This window comes from Vidua macroura, chromosome 2 (genome assembly GCF_024509145.1).
Source record: "Vidua macroura isolate BioBank_ID:100142 chromosome 2, ASM2450914v1, whole genome shotgun sequence".
Taxonomy (NCBI): Eukaryota; Metazoa; Chordata; class Aves; order Passeriformes; family Viduidae; genus Vidua; species Vidua macroura.
The window spans coordinates 65551488-65567817 of NC_071572.1; the positions used below are offsets into that span (position 1 = coordinate 65551488).

At 41.7% G+C, this 16330-nt stretch overlaps 2 long non-coding RNA genes across 2 annotated transcripts; one reads left to right on the top strand and one right to left on the bottom strand.

The window, feature by feature from the left end:
* Positions 1-1388: 1388 nt before the first annotated feature.
* Positions 1389-6407, bottom strand: LOC128803773 (uncharacterized). The gene is made up of 3 exons (XR_008435830.1): positions 6179-6407; positions 1836-1900; positions 1389-1690 (listed from the first exon to the last, which is right to left on the bottom strand). It is a non-coding gene; the product is annotated as an uncharacterized LOC128803773 (long non-coding RNA).
* A 179-nt stretch (positions 6408-6586) lies between these two features.
* On the top strand, positions 6587-16118 carry LOC128803772 (uncharacterized). The gene is made up of 3 exons (XR_008435829.1): positions 6587-6732; positions 14208-14359; positions 15754-16118. It is a non-coding gene; the product is annotated as an uncharacterized LOC128803772 (long non-coding RNA).
* Positions 16119-16330: the final 212 nt, after the last annotated feature.

Here is a 16330-nt window from a genome sequence, read left to right on the forward strand (position 1 = left end):
TATATTACCCGTGCAGCTTCAGCACTAACTTCTGTTACACCCAACACCAGTCATGCTTGGCTGCCTCATGACCTGGGTTTCCGGGCATGAATTTCTTTCTGTTAAATGATTGGGGTGTATGTTATTTTTATGACAGGAGTCAATGATGTTTCTGTCAGAAACATGGAGTTTTACTGTGAAATCTCTAAATTTTATATGAGATTTTCAGAGGGCTGAAGAGCCTGGCGTTGCAGCACATTAATGGGCTGGCAAAGGGTGAGGTCTTGGGATGCTCACCAACACAGATGAGTTTAGGGACACCTAAAACTACCACTCTCACTGTCTCTAGCTGCATGTGCAGAGTCTGCTGAAGATTTTACTGTGACTTCTTTTCCTGAGGGCACTTGGATGTGTGGGAGAAGGCATTGCCCTCTAAGCAGAGGAAAGCGACTTTTGAAAGGGAAGGAAGGACTCAGAGTCAAAAAATGTGGGGTTTTGGTAAAACCCGTCTTCTGCAGTAGTGGTTAGGCAGTGATTAAAAGCCAAGTGAGGGAGCTTCTCAGCTGGCCTTGGGGCAGGGCAGCTTTAGCCAGTGCCAGCTACTGACGAAAGTGTGTGTGATTTAATGCAGTGTTCCACATCCCACCCCCCATTTACTGTCCCCCACCCACATTAGGCCTACAGGAGCTAAACCTCATGGCAGAGTCCCACCCATCAGAGTTACAGACTCGCCTCCAAAGCCACTCTGAACCAGCTGAAAAAGGCCAGTGGAGTCAAGTAAGGGTAAAAATGGTACAAAGGAAAACATGCTGTGATACACACTTGTTCTAGAAGGGTAGGTAATACTGGTGGCAGGAGGAAGCAAAAGCCAAACAGTGAAGATCAATAACTTTTGTCTGTCTCTGCACAAGCTTTGAATGACATATGCTTAATGACAGTGCAACTCGATTTGCAAACTCCTATTTTTAATTGCTACAAATGGCAAGCAGAATAAATGGCTGGCTTTTTGCTGTGTTTTGCAAAGGTGAAATGTGGGACTGTGGAAGGGGGTGACATTGGTGAATGGACTAATTTTGAAATTATAAATAAAAATGAACAGGGGAGGAAAAGAGAGGGAATTAGAAGAAATGGAGCAAGAAGAACATTATTTTGTGTAAATTAAATTTAAATAAAGAAGGATGACACTGGCTCTGAAGTATTTTAAGGCCAACAGTAATAAGAGTATTATATATAACACAACTACCCCATGACTATCAGGTGCACCTTTTTTTTTCTAATAATGAGGATGCTGATGTGCATTTGTCAAGAAGACAAATAAACATCCTTTTTTTATTGACCAAAATGGCAACCTTAGTCACTTAACATCTTCACAGTTCACCTGCATCAAGGGGAGGAACTGTGAAATCTGTCCAAAAAGTGCGAGAAAAAGCCTCAGAAATATTTTTGAAGTCTTTCAATGCTCCTTAAATAGCTGGGCAGAGCTGAGGATTCTTTTACATGCCTTGCTGTTTTCAGATTGCTGGGGAAGTTGATTTCTTCTACTCCAGTCTTCTACTCCAGTCTAATCAAGCTCAACAGGACTTGCAGGGAAACCCCATCTGAACAGTGATACCATAAAAGAAAACTGCAAGCTGTCTCTGCCTGCAGATTTTCCATGGATGGCACAAATGGGATGGGTGGGCTCCTCCCAAGGGCTGGGAGACATTGTCACCTCAGAAAGGGAAGAAAGAATATGGGAATATTCAATCACATGCATAAAATTTGGCAACGTTGCAGTGAAGGGCAGGTGCAAGGCAAAACAGGTAGTAGCCACACAGGCAATTGGTTTGTAAAATGGAAAACAGGCAAAATCTTACCTCTGGTCTCCTGCAAGCTAGCATAGTGGGCTTCAGGGATGATACAGTAAGATATTATTAGCTTTCTGTAATGAGAATAGCAGTGAAAGGATGATTTGTAACTCTAAGGAAAACTGTACAACTTACTGTCACAGGATGTTGAAGTCAACAGTATACATTTGTTCAAAAGTATTCAGACTTGTTCAGTCACATTCAGTTATTATCAAATATGACAGTTTGGACATAACTGCCTTGCCAGAGAGTGAGTGAACATTGTCTAATGTTCATTGTCAGATGTGAGGCATTTCGTACTGGCCCCTTCCCTCACACATGTTCCCTGTGACTTGTCCAATAGGTAAGAGCAGAGCCAGGATGCTGGGCTAGGTGAAGCTCTAGTCTGACCTTCTCTGGCCTCTCTCCTGTTCTTAGGAAGATAAGTCCAGGCTAAAGGTATAGAACGGCTGCATGGCAGCCTACATGCATTGCAGTAAATGCCATGCTAATCATGTACTCAGATGCTGAGAAGTAGCTGCCCTTCAGCTCTCCTGCAGTCTGAGCAGAGAAAATCCATCAGCCAGAAGACCACAGAGGTGCATCCCCAGAGATACAAATCCTTATCACAGAGGCAGAGTTATTAGCTGTTCCCTTGTCTGCCCTTGAGGGAGCATGTGTGAGTCCCCAGCCCCTCAAAGCCTTCCCTGCATGCTCAGTGTCCTGAAGCATGAACAGTCCTGAGCAACTTCAATTAGGCAACTCACAGTCCATAACATGAACAGAGCAAGCTTTTCTGAGTCCAGGGCTTAAAGCTGCAGTCTAGCTCAAAAAAATATTTACTTGCACTGTACAATCCCTAACATATTTTCCTATAGGGGTAGTACTGACTTTTGGCTAGAACATACAATGATTGTTATACTCACCATTGATTTTTCCCATTCCAGGGAGACAGTTGTACATATAAGCAAATACCTCCTGCATTCCACCCAGAAGGAGAAGTATTTTCATATTTTTCATATGACAAACTGTTTCCAGACAAGTGCAGATATTTGACTGAAAATTAAATGGAAGCAGCAACTTCCACTAGGGGTTAAACTTGAGACAGAGAGAGAGAGAGAGAGAGAGAGAGGAAAAAAGTTCCTTTCAATCATCCTTTCCTGTTTGGGGAGCCCTGTGTACTTTCCAGTAGATGCCTGTGTAGAGGGATTGAATCTAAGTCTGCAGGCCATCAGCACACTGCAGTCCTTGGACAACGGATCCATGCTCACAGGTTTTGGAAGCACTACCAGCAGCATCCTCAGCACCTGCCTGGCATACAGGGAGACACATTCCCTGGCAGCAGGAATGCTGAGCACCAGGGCTGGCCCAGGAGGTTACTGTCTGCCCTTCCTGCAAGTTTCTACTTCTGTAGAAAAAATGGGTGCATTGGTTTTTAACAACCCTCGGACTGTGATTTGCAGAATTGCTTTCAGAGTCTGTGTCAACATTCAGCACCATCGCTGCCCTGGGCACAGAGAAGCCCTTTGGCTGGGCACAGAGAAATCCTTTGGCTGAGCACTGTGCCAGGCTTTGCAGAAAAACACTTATTCTTGTTCCCCCTGTAACTGCTGGAGGAACCCTCCTTCACTGGTCAAAGGTGAAAGTTTGGAAGTAGGAGAAGCAAATGATGGATGCAGACACTCAGCAGGGAGGGGAAAGAGAAGCAGGAAAGAGGACTGGAAGCTGGAGTGAGATACTATTGCCCTCTGTCGATCAATCCAGTAACTGAGCTCAAGGGAGACAGAATAACTCTGAAAAGGAACGGATGAAGCTGGTAAAAACCAACAGGGACACTCTGCCTATGAGAAAACTTAAGCTGCAAATCAGGGAAAGATTCCTGAAAAAGTAAAGCTGGGAAACGGGCTTTAAAGGGAAGAGCAGGGACAACATTTTACTACAATTAGGGTGAGATTTATTGCATTCTGCAGTGCTTATCATGGTAGCCAGTAGTTACAGCAGACAATTTTGATACCTATGCACAAGATCTTTCACAAACCCCTGTGTTGTTACAAAACAGATGAATCCTCTAGCAACCAAAGGGTTACAAATGTACAGAGCAGAAGTGAAACGATACGCGGAATAAATAAATAGACTCCATAACCTGGGGTAGTTATGAAGTGGGTATGTATGTCAGCGCCCGGCACGAGTGAGATAGCTCTCCAAAACTTGTGCCCCGAGCCTCAGTCTGACCCACACTTTTATTCTTAAAGTCGTTCCATATGCAATACATTGCACAACTTTTTCATGCATATTCAACCCCTTGCCCCGCCTGTCCTCGCTTCTCATGCTAAGTAAGTCCACGCCCTTCTGGGCACGCGTGGTTTGCTGTGGTGGTCGTACGGGGGTCTCTTGGTGGTCCTGAGGCTGAAGATTGTGGTCTTCCTCATGATTGAACTTTTGAACTTCTCCTCTCTGCGCGTGCGCTTTTGGTCCTTTGGTGCTTATCTGAGTACGTCTGTCAGTCTTGATAAGCTTGGAGACAGAGGAGCTTCTTTATCTGGGTTCTTTGCTTCTTCTGGTATTGTTCTTTATGCAAGAAGCTTCAGAAATTTGCATTTTCCTATGCCCTTTGTACTAGGCAGAGGTTTCTTAAGTAAAAGGTTGAAAATTCAACACATAACTCTACAAGCTAAATTATAAATGCTTAATTCATTTTGTTAACCTAACTCTAAAAAATCTCTGTTTCAGAAGCTTTCATCAAAAACATGTTGTCAGGAAACTATCTGCTGCTGCGAGAGGAATTCTTTGATGGTATGTAATATTTTGGATATAAAGGAGAGTTTCAAGGTGTCTGAGGGGAATCCAGAACATGGCAAAATTTCCAAAATGAGATGCAGTCTTGCCAGCAAGTGTCTGCTCTGCCCCTGAAACTCTGATGCTGAAAACAACTTGAGGAAAAGAGGATAAATTTAATATGGATTGGTGCATATATGTTGCTTTTGTTTATTAGAATGTGAAATTAGTTGAATAAGTTTTTGTCTGTTATGAGTATTTATGTGCATGGGTGGAAACAAGCAGTTTCTTGAGCTTTCTTGTTAGTTACTGCTCAAACCCAGCCACAGTTTTAGCAAACTGAACACACAAGGTCAACAAAGCAGCAAGCAAACAGGTAAAAGAGGGGTCAATGCATGGCTACAGGTAAAAGTAAAAAAGCACAACACAAGATGTTGAAACTTGTCTGAGGTGCATCCAGAGTGAGATTGCAGGCAAGGAGCTGGGACTCAAGGACAGACCTGCCACCCAGCCGGGAAGGGGAGAGTCCTGAGGCTGCTGTCACCAAATTCCTCTGGAGTTGGTTGCAGAGGTCTGTGCTGTAGAACAACAGCAATGGAAACAGACTGATCTCCAGATTGTCTGACCTACTTAATAATTCTTACTCATATTCTGTGCTGTATGTTGGGGTGGTCCCTGTCACCATCTAAGTGCTGTCCTTTCTCTCAGAAGCACTGAACTGAATAGGGAATTGCAGTCTGGCCATGCTGTTTTCAGTTCTGCTTTCACTTCTTGTAGCTTCCTCATGCAAACATCGACAGGAAGGCATCATGATGGGTAAGAGCTTCAAGCTGTCCCATGTGAATTCATAATTTTCTTTTTTATTTCAGTTTATCATTTTTGTTATGTACATGTACTGCACTTGCATGTTGTCAAACATTCACCCTGTCTCCTCCATGCTTCCAGGCAGCCTTTCCCCTCCCGTCCTAATTCTAGCAACTCTCTTGTGCTACAGATTCATTCAGAAATGACAGAGCATTGTCATCATTCAAGGAACACTTCAGAAATGATTTTTAGAAGCTTATTTCATAAGACAAAAAGTCAAGAAGTGAGCTACTTATCCATGATTACTTCAGTAATTACTCATTCTAATATTATTGGAGTGAGGTGCTGGAAGATTAGCAAAGGCCAACAATTATACTCAAAGAGTTAAAAATAATCCAAGCATCAAATGTACTATAGGTTTATTTAAGTCCCATCACAGTATAGGATATGGGGCAACTTTTAAGAGTGAGGTTTAACTTTCTGGTTAAAACACCAGGAAGTAGATAAATCTTCATTTTTCTAGCCACATCTACACAATCTCTTGGTAGTTGCCACCTGTGAGATGCAGGAAGTCTGTGAGGGAGGGAATGGCAGGCTGGGCAGCTATGTATGCAGCTGTCCTGAAGACATACATGGCTTAGCTTCCATCCTCATCAAGCAGGAGTAGCCCTTCCTACACTTCTCCTGCCCTACCCTAATTGTAGAAACATACCTGAGATGTGCCTTACTACGGATGGACTCCCTGGCAAATGTCTTACTGGGAAATGCAGGGGTAAATAGCAGCAGGTGTTTACCTCCATGCATCAGGAAAAGATGTGCAAGTCTTCAGAAAGGGCTTCCTGCTGAAGGAACTCTTGTGACATGGGTTTGGTGCTTCCTGATGAGCCCTGGGGCTGAAAGGAAAATAAGTAGGTCCCTCAGCAACTTCTGGGCTTGGGGCAATGCCTGCCAGCTGAATAGGACATGGAAGCAGAAAATGGCCCTAGGGAGCAGGGAATCTCCTTCTGCCCATCTTGGCCAGGGAGCTGTAGCCCTGTCTGGGCAGATTCTGGGCCCTGGCTCATAACCATGGTGCCTCTCACAGGGCCCTGCCAACCCTGCAAGGGCTACCCAGGGCTCTGCCCCACCATCATCTCTCCTCTCTGCCTCTGCTACCGACAACAGTGGGCACCACATGGATTTGGGGATTATGGAACTGTGAAGCTTGGCTTGTTACTTGGCTCCTTAGGATAGATGATAAAAATGTACCAGAAAAAAAACATCTACTTGTTACAGCAGGCCCTGTGTCAGGCCCAATTATTGCTGCTGGCAGGGCCCCCAGGCCCCTTCTCCTCTCAGCCATCCAAAGGTAAGGCTGCTGCTTCCTTTCCATTTTCTCTTTGCTTGCCATTTGGGTTCTCCTTCCATTAAAGAGTGGGTAGGGATGTATGGAAAATTAAAATGTGTTACTACTTACTCCCCTACTGAACCACTTGCTTCCCTGAGGGTTATCTGCTTCTCACTTTACCTAGTGACAAGGGTGCATTGTGCCTGGCTTTCATTAATCTCCATCCCACACAAACCTTCCTGCTCAGGAAGGTTATCAAAATTAAAATACCAGACTTTTGTCTGAAACTGTTTCCTTAGCCATTATAACACCAAGAATTATGAGAGATGAAAGAAAGGGGGAGATTGGTGAGGGGTGGGAGAGGGAGGGACAAAAATTTTTTTCACAGGAAGGGAGAAGAGAATTTTTTTAAATACAAAAGCATGGTGATAAAATCATAGAATTAATGAAGTGAAAGAGCTCAAGGTCGGTGCAGTACCCAAAGATACTTTAAGCACAGTTTCTATCTTGGTTTCTTACAAAAACAACCCAAGTTTGTGTATGTCTTTTTGCTTTGCCATTTTACCCTCCATGACTTTCAAACAGTCAAATCTCAGAGAGGACTGGTGGCTCCTAAGTAAATTAATTTCTTCCCTTTTCATAAAATAGCCATTGGCAGAGATATGGGACCAGGCTCAAGCAGTTGCATTGTTTCTCTACCCACTTCCAGTGCTCATAGATCCAAGTGTGAAATTGTGCACAGCACCACCCCACGTTTTACCACCAACTCTGCTGTGGAAAGAAAGCTGCAAGGGAAAGTGGGGCTCATTTTATAGCAACTAAGATTAGTCCTAATTAAAGGAGCCACTAAGTGCTGAAGGGCAACGACTGTCTTGTTGAAAAAAAATGGCTCAAGCAACAGAAATACATCATTGGAAAGTCATACAGTCAATAGGATTGTTTGGGTTGGAAGGGACCTTAAAGATCATTCAGTTCCAACCCCCCTGCAATGGACAGGGACACTTCCACTAGGTCAGGTCGCTCAGAGCTCCATCCAGCCTGGCCTTGTCCGTGTGCTTTATTCCTTCTGCAGCTCACAGAGCGACTGTGAACAGCTCTGAAGAACTGAGCTTGGAAATGGGAAACATTCATAGGGATGAATGGCTCTGGGAAAATGAAATCTCCTTCTCCACAGACCATGTTTGGTCTGTGTTTTTGTTCACAGATGGATCAGCACTGGAGAGCAGATGTGCTGGGGTGGAAACTGGCAAGGGCTGGAGGGAGGCAGTGGGCTTGCTGTGTGCTGCCCCTGCTGCCCTGCTCCCCTCCTGGTGACACTGGGAGCTGGGTCCCCAGGCTCCTGCCAGTGCATGCCAAAGGCAGTCTCTTTCCAAACAGGAAATGGTCAGGCCTTGGAACAGTGCCTGTGCAGGGGCAGCGCCAAAAGTAGCAACAGAAAGCATGTGTTTGACAGATTATGAATAATTTATTCTGGTGACAGTGATTCCCATAGGTGACATCACTTTTGGGTGCATTAGGATGCTGAGCATCCTTTGGGGGATATTATGAGTTGGATGACCCAGGGAAACCAAAGATGTTAATGCATAATTTATTTTATGGGGGAAAAAGGAGACTAGAGCAGCCCACAAAATCCTTAACATATCCCATTTCTTTAGTTGTGTCTCCCTCAAAAGGGTGTTCCAGCAGAGGCATTATATTCTTATATAAAAATATCAACTTTCCACATGGAACATTTTTCTCTGTGAGTAAAATCCAAATTCATTATACCTTTAATTAAAAACTCAATCTTTTTTAATTATTATAGCTCATTGAATCAGGAGTCTACAAATAAAGGTCAATCAGAAAAGAGAAACACAAAAGGTGAAACAGATCACTGAGCTTCATTCAGCAACTGGAAAACAGCTTGAATCTTCATGTTCAAAGAATCCCTCTGAAGTTCAAGCCTGTAAAAATCACACTTTCTCTCCTAACCCCTACAGCAGCAGCATGTCCTGCAAGAGTATCTCTCTCTGCAGACTGGATTTGTTGGTGATACTATCTGCAGTGCCTGGCTTTTTGCTGCTTTCTGAGGCTGAAAACCCTTTTTGATGCCAGCCTTTCTCTCATTTTTAGTGGATATTCTTTGCTCTCATTTCTCTGAGTGAGTTTCTTTTGTTCCACCTCTCTTCCCCTTTGGTTTTGTTCTTCTCCTTTCTCCCCTAAATTGCACAGCTTTCTAGCAGCTTTTATCTTCTGTTCCTTTCTTTCTTACAGAATTTGAGTGAAAATGAACAAAGCACCTCTTAAGGGAACAGGTTGCATGAAAAGTTTATTTATTTTTGCAATTGAATTAACTCTTTGATTGTCAGCTATACCTCTATATAGCATTCAGGCTAATGAGAATCATTTTTTTCTTCACTCAGGTCTGTTGGCTTTGGTAGACATGATTCAAAGTTTCTTCTTGCTTTCATTGCAAACAGAGTATTTTCCCAAAAACACATCAGTGGAAGCATTGCACTAAGTCTTCACAAATGGATCATATATGATATGTGATATATCATAATAACATTATTTCAGTATTCTATGGGACTTCACTAGCTTTATTTTTATATGCTACTCAACTGGAAGAGTCAAGAACTGAAGCTTCTTGCTGGTCTCCTTGGGACCACGGCTGTATTTCGATTTGGCAAACTGTATTAAAAGTGTCACTTAAACCTCCATTGAAAGAAAACTTCTGCTAGGTCAGAAACAGAACATACAGAAACACTTCAGAAGTGTTGCTCATCATGGACCTGCATATCATGGGCAGTACATGGAAACTCCCTCCTTCGACCCCTGTCCAGAGGAGCCTATTTGGATGGCAGCTTTGTTAGGCAAGGAAGGCTGGCACTAAGGACAGCTGTGTAATCTGAACTCAGACACTCCCACTCATTATGCTGCAGTCACTGAGTCCGTGGTCAGCCACAGGTCTGTAGAAAAAAGCAGGGACCAGAGGGGTAACCAGGCTGTCAGGTATGTGCAACAGAAGCTGCAGAAGCCCCAGAGACTGGAGCTGTGCCCAACAGGATGAGGAAGAACAGCCAGACTGAAGTTGTTCACACCTCTGCAGTGGACTTGTACATTGGTAGCAGTTACACAATTTCAGACAAGCATCTGGTCTTATCAGGGAAGCATTAGCTACCACATAGCAAGAAAGAGATGATGTCTATATTTCTGAGCCCTGAGAGTATGTCTGTTTGTCTTGTAGACTTCTGTTATTTCCTGACATGCAACTCACAAAGAGTGTGAGCCAACATAACCCAGAAGCAAAATCTATAGAGATATATCTGTATACATGTTATTAAGCATCAAAAGTAAAGTTAGACTAGAAATAACCCAAATAAAATGCATTGTGGTTGAATAATTAATAGAAGTAATAATGAGTAAAGTAATTCTGATTACTTTTTTTCTTTCACAAAGCTCTTATTATGCAGTGTGAGAAGGATCAGAGAACTAGAAAATGATCAGAGAACTAGAAAACACGAGCTACAAAGAAAGATTGAGCTAATTGGTACTGTGCAATCTATGTGTCGCCCTGATTTTCAAGAGTTTTCTAAAGCCTTCTGAGTTTACATTCTTGTAGAGAAATTTCCCACACAACTTTCTGTAAACAACCTATTGTTTTGCATTCTTTCATAGAGGCGGAGAAATTTGATGTACAGGTAGTTTGTCCAGTGTCATTGGAGAGGTGGCACATTCACCCTCCAATCCACTGGCACCTTTTGAGAACTATAAAAGATTTGAGTCAGAGAAAATAAATTAGTCTCTTCATCGTGACCAAGGCTGTGGTGCGTAGTTTTTCCTTGTGTCATCTGGTGACATCTATGGAAGAGAAAATGAAGCAGAGACATGATAATGGTTTTCAAATACAGAAAAGGTTGCTGAAAAGAAGGGAGGCTTATGTTTTCTGCATCCATGATGAATAAGACAGAAACCAGCAGGCCTTATCTGCAGCAAAAAAAGATTCTGGCGAGATTGCAGAATTGACTCAATTAAGGGCAGTAAAGACAGCGAATAGCCCACTTAGGGAAGGTCCATCTGTGGGGTTCTTAAAGAGGAAGCTAGAGAAATATCCATCAGGGTATCTGGCCTGCTCTGTGAGACATTTTAAGGTCCTTTCCAGCTCTATTCTATGATTCTACTCGTTACATGTATTTATGGTGATTGTTTATATGACAGAAAGCCTGTCTCACCACGTCACACTTAACTGAACATTCTGTCATTGGCATCTGTCAGAAAAGTATCAAGCTGATTGGTCCCTTCAAGAACTGATCACAATGCAAGGATTAACATTGCTGAATGTTTTTTAATTCATCATATGTGTCAGGCCTTGCTTCAGTGTAAACTCATAGGACAATTCTGTGAGTGCGTGATGCACGATACGCACATCATGTATAGGAGCCTCACAAACCAGAGCCTGGAATAAGAAAGCACATTAATAATATGTCAGGCATCTCAGAATTATGGGACAATTCAAGAACTTGCTGTCAGGAGCATTTTAGATAAAGACAGTACCATAATTTCAGTTGAGAACATCAGGATTCAATGTGCAAACATATTTAATAGTAGAGTTACCCTGCTACCAAAGGATGACCATTGGGGCACCAGGTACAGGCAGCTTTCTGTACTGTACTGTACTGTGGGGTTCAAGTGAGGTCTGTCAGCCTTCTGCAAGATCACACAACAGTTTTATACAAGGAGATTGTGAGAAATTTCATGACCAGTTAAAGTACAAGAATTACAAACCATGGAGGACAGTTGCTATGTTCACATCAGTTATTTTAAACTCTCATAGATATTTAATTTTGAAGCTTTGAATTCTCCTTTGAAGGAATCAGTGTTTCTTTGCAGACTCTCTAAGTGACTTGGGAGCCTAAATTAGCTCTTAAGTTATATAGTATCAGAGCCTCCCTGTGTAATTATCCTGGTATTTGTCCTTAACACTATGTTTAACTTCCTGACTGGTGAGCAATAATTTACTGAATCCAGAACTGGTGATCCTTGAATTCAGACAAAGTCGCAGCAATAGCTGGATTTCAGTGACATGGCTCATAGCCAGTTTCTGGTCAGATCAGTGAGGCTCCTAGCTGAAAATCTAGAGTGAAGTTGGCCTCTTGCAGTGCAGTGACAGCTTGCTCAGGGGAGAAGCTCGCAGAAGGAATATTAACCAGTTATAAAACCCGACTTTCTGCCCAGTCTTGATTTACTTGCATGGGAGATCATATACATATACATATACATATACATATACATATACATATACATATACATATGTAAATACGACATATAAAGTATTTGAGCTACCTGCCATGCAGTGTGCACCTGGTTTGTGACAGACAGGTAGTCTTTGCAACTGCAAGCTCATTAGAGATTTACAAGCAGGCCACTGACTGACTGGCTGCAGGGCTGTAAACCCTTGTTTCTCAAAAGAAAAAAATCAGAGAAGAAAGAAGTGTTTCTGAGTTTCACACAGCACCTATCTAGAAAAGCCACATGCATGCTTGATAAACTGCACAGTGAGTCCTTGCAGTCAACTCATCCCTCCTTAAACATGATGGGTAATGAAATGCTATGGTGGGACAACTGTCCAAGAGCCTTTTTGGAGCAGACTCATTTGGCAGTGATTCTTCACAAGTAAACACCATGTAAAAGCCCAACAAGCAGAAATGAGTGCATGAGATGTGCATATTATCCTCTCATCTCTTGCTGATTTACAGCACTTCACAGTCATTCTAGCAAAGATACCCACAGCTTCAATGTCTTATGCAGGAAAACTTCCTAGGCAGAAATTTCTACCCTGAGGTTTAAAGCACACCATAAGCCTGCATCTGTTCTGCATGGATGCAAGAGTGAGGTTCCCTCAGACAAACGTTTTTGCAAGCTATTTTAAGAGTCCCAGTTTTCAGACAGCAAATAAGCTGGTTTTTAAATTACATTAGCAGACACATCAATTAGTATGTGCTTAAAGTTAACCCTTTTTTTATCCTTAATTAGTGTCTTTTCTTTCCTATTTTTTGATAGCTACATCACATTCCTGAAGTGTAAATGGAAGATTTGTACTGATTTCAGTGGGATCTCAATTGCACCTCTGCTTGCTTTATTTTTAGCCATGTCAACATTAGCTTTAATATCTTTGAATAGTGTGTGTGTCAACACTTGCTTCCATTTTATATCCCCTCTCTGATTGACCTGCATGGGGATTTGCTGTCATCTGTGGGTAACTGATGGGCCTTGCAACAAAAATTATATTCCCTGGCTCTTAACTGTCAAGAAGCTTTATTTCCCCCCCTCATTATTTGAAGGGTTTCCAATTCAGGCAACAAAGTAATTAAGGACACTGGATTTAACACTGACTGTAACAGGACTATCCATCAAAATTCGACTTACATTACCTAATTTTGATTTTTCCCTGCAGAACATTTACAAGGCCAGGCAGGTGTATTATCTCTGCATACCATTCATTATCAAGCATGACTGGAACAAGTGGCAGCATACTGATGTGTGTTTAATGGAACAGACGTTCAAATGCATATTTCAAAACTGGGAAAATTATTTCCTTTGTAATGCTGTCAAAACATGAGCAGTGACAATTTCAGGAATATGCTACATCATCCTAAACTGTGTCTCACTTTAATATCTAGCAGCTGTCAACCAGTGTTTTACTTTTCAGATTTCTGTGGTCTTCACTGATGCCTTGCTGTCTGTGCTTGGAAAAATTACATGAGTGGTTTCAGTGTGTAACTTACTTGTTTTGATCCAACAGCATGCAGCCCTGCCTGGACTGAATGACCCCTGCCTGACTGTTGCCTTAACCTTCTGAACCTTTCGATCTACCAGCATTCGAAGTCAGTGGCAACTGTATTTATATCCTAAGCTCAGAACCCTGACCTGGAAGTCATCCTTGTGCCAACTGCTTCTGCATATCTGGGGAGACCACCCGCTTTCAGAGGCAGTCCAGATGGCTGCAGCTGTGGATGGGAACAATCACTGTGTCACTTCTCCCAACTGGGGAACCACGCAGTTCCTGTGCCTTTTCAGAAAAGTGTCCTTCTCCCAGCTGCACGCCTTCCTTCTCCTAGGACAAACATGGAAAAGACTAGAGGGTTGCACAAGAAGTGAAAGTTTATTAACACTGTTGGCATTAAGTGTGCTTAGATATTTAACCCAAGTGCTGGTAGCCCAGTTCTCTCCATAATCGGAGGAGGGAGGTGTGCACTTTCAATGTGGAGCATCAAGGGGAAATGCCCAAAGTGCCCTTTAGTACATGATTTCCACACTCAGAGCTCTAGCTTGCACTCAGTGCTCATGATGCCTGAGTCTCTAATACTGCAGACTCAGATCCAATTTTCAGCTGCAACAAGCTAAAACCCTCAGAGAGTCTCATTGGTTTCAGCAGAATTCTTTGACTGTGTAATGCAAAGGCTGAGTCCTTTCTTTAAAAAAAAACACAACTAATTTTGGTCTATTTAAATTCACAGTCCTTCATGCTCCTGAGAGTCATAGGAAACTGTTTTCACAGAAAGGGATGCACAACAGCCTGATGGAGATCACACTGAAGTCAATGACCACCTTTGTGCCTTACTGTTACAGGCAACTGCAAGTTTCTGGCTGACTTGACACCACAAATAAGGTGTTTTATTTGATTATCACTGTTTTAGAAGCATAAGGAATTTTTTATTTCCCTGAAAACAAAAAATAGGTGAAATTATAAATATTGTATAAGCCAGTTTTCATAATGGTAATATTGAGAACTGTTTAAATGAGCCAAGGTATTTGTAGTAACCGACCTAATTCTTGAAATGAGGGGATATTTTTAAAAAGAAATTTAATTAAACGTAGTTAGGAGATGTATATTTAGCCAGTATCAGATATTTCAGAAATTGAGTTATTTTTAATTCTATATTTTAAGTACTTCTTGATTCCTTTGAACTCTATTGTCAACTATATAGAACGTTAATTAAGAAATTTCCTTCCAAATCAGGTCACAGAGTTAAAACAACACAACTTATAAAATAATATCCACCAACATAGACTCCTCACAGCTCTGAAATCTTAATGCCACAGAATATTGACAATAATTTAAACTATATTTAATCCTTCTCTTGTGACTTTCTTTTTGCCTAAAATGTTCCCACCCATCAACATATTCACTAGATGGCAGGTGTTCAAACATAGTGTCAAAACATGGTACAAATTTATTTTAGCCCAGCTAAAATGGAAAGTATAGGAATTTCAGGCATTTTGAGGCAATGGACCAATAAAATGTCTCAAGAAGAATCAGTGACCATTGGGCCAGGTGTGAAATGCATGTACCAAACATTCCAAATACATAAAGGAAATGGCTTCAACTGACTGAGATTTTATTACATGGTAATGGAGGCATCTCTATTGTGATTATTGTTGTTATTGTTGTTGCTGTTTTGGCTTTTATGGGATTTTGGGAAGGGTTTTTTGCTTTTGTAAGCTGGATATTAGTAAAGACAAAACATATTTTTTGTTCAGTGCAAACACTGAACAACTGTCTCATACAGATGTGCTACTATTTCCAGCTAGCTGTCTGCCTGAAGGAGCCTAATCTGGGCAGACTGACAGAGTTTAGCACCTATTTCCTCTACAGCTGTTACACATCAAAACTTCTGATCTTTAACTTCATGTCTAAACACAAATGCTCTCAGCTGGTTCAAGATATTCAGCTGTCATGCTTTTTCAAAAATGGTCAAAAATAAAATGGAAGAAATGCAGCAGAATGTTAACTTAGTAAGAAAAATGCTTGGTCAGATCCCTTTTTTTCACACTACACATCCAGCATAATGTCAGCTGCTTCCTTGAAATTCTCCTAGAATCAGGAATAGTACAGAGATTATACCAAGAGAAAGAGTTAAGAAATATTCATGGCATTTGACAAAAAACCTTTTTATAATTGTTTATACCAGCTTCAAAATTAATAAAGACATTGACTTATTAATAAATGCCAATTAACTTTAATCATCTGACCATTGACATAAATAATCTTGTTATTCACAGATATGAAAAAGAAAAAACAAGAGGTCGAGAATTAATGAATTCTTTCTGTGCAACTTCTCAATAATCTTTGGAAACTCATAAGCAATTGGGAGAAAAACTTTTTAGTTCATTCCTTTCTCTTTAGAATTACTCTAATGCTCTGGACACACTTAGGATTTGGATGATGTCCTCGCCTCAAGCTTCATGCAGACCATAGAGCCCCTCCTTTGAAAACTGCTCTGTCTTTTGGACATTTGTCTTTCTGCTGGCTTTCATGGGCTTCTACCCAAAGAAAAGTCTGACAAAGCCTGGAGTGATTGCCACCAATTACTGGAAATTTATGCAGCAACCAAACTGTGTCAGCAAACACCCATGCAATAATTCTTTAATCCTGACTCAGTCATTCTCTAGGAAGGTCACAATTATAAGCAGTTGACTGTAATGTGTGTGCTTTATTTTCTCCATGGCTAATTAATTAGCTAAGATGTCCACCTTTACTTACTACACTGTTGTGGGATTGGTTGGTTCCTGGGAAGCACAGGTCTGACCCCATGTGCTGAACATGAGGCTTACACAGATGATTTTTTGCAGTGTTGGC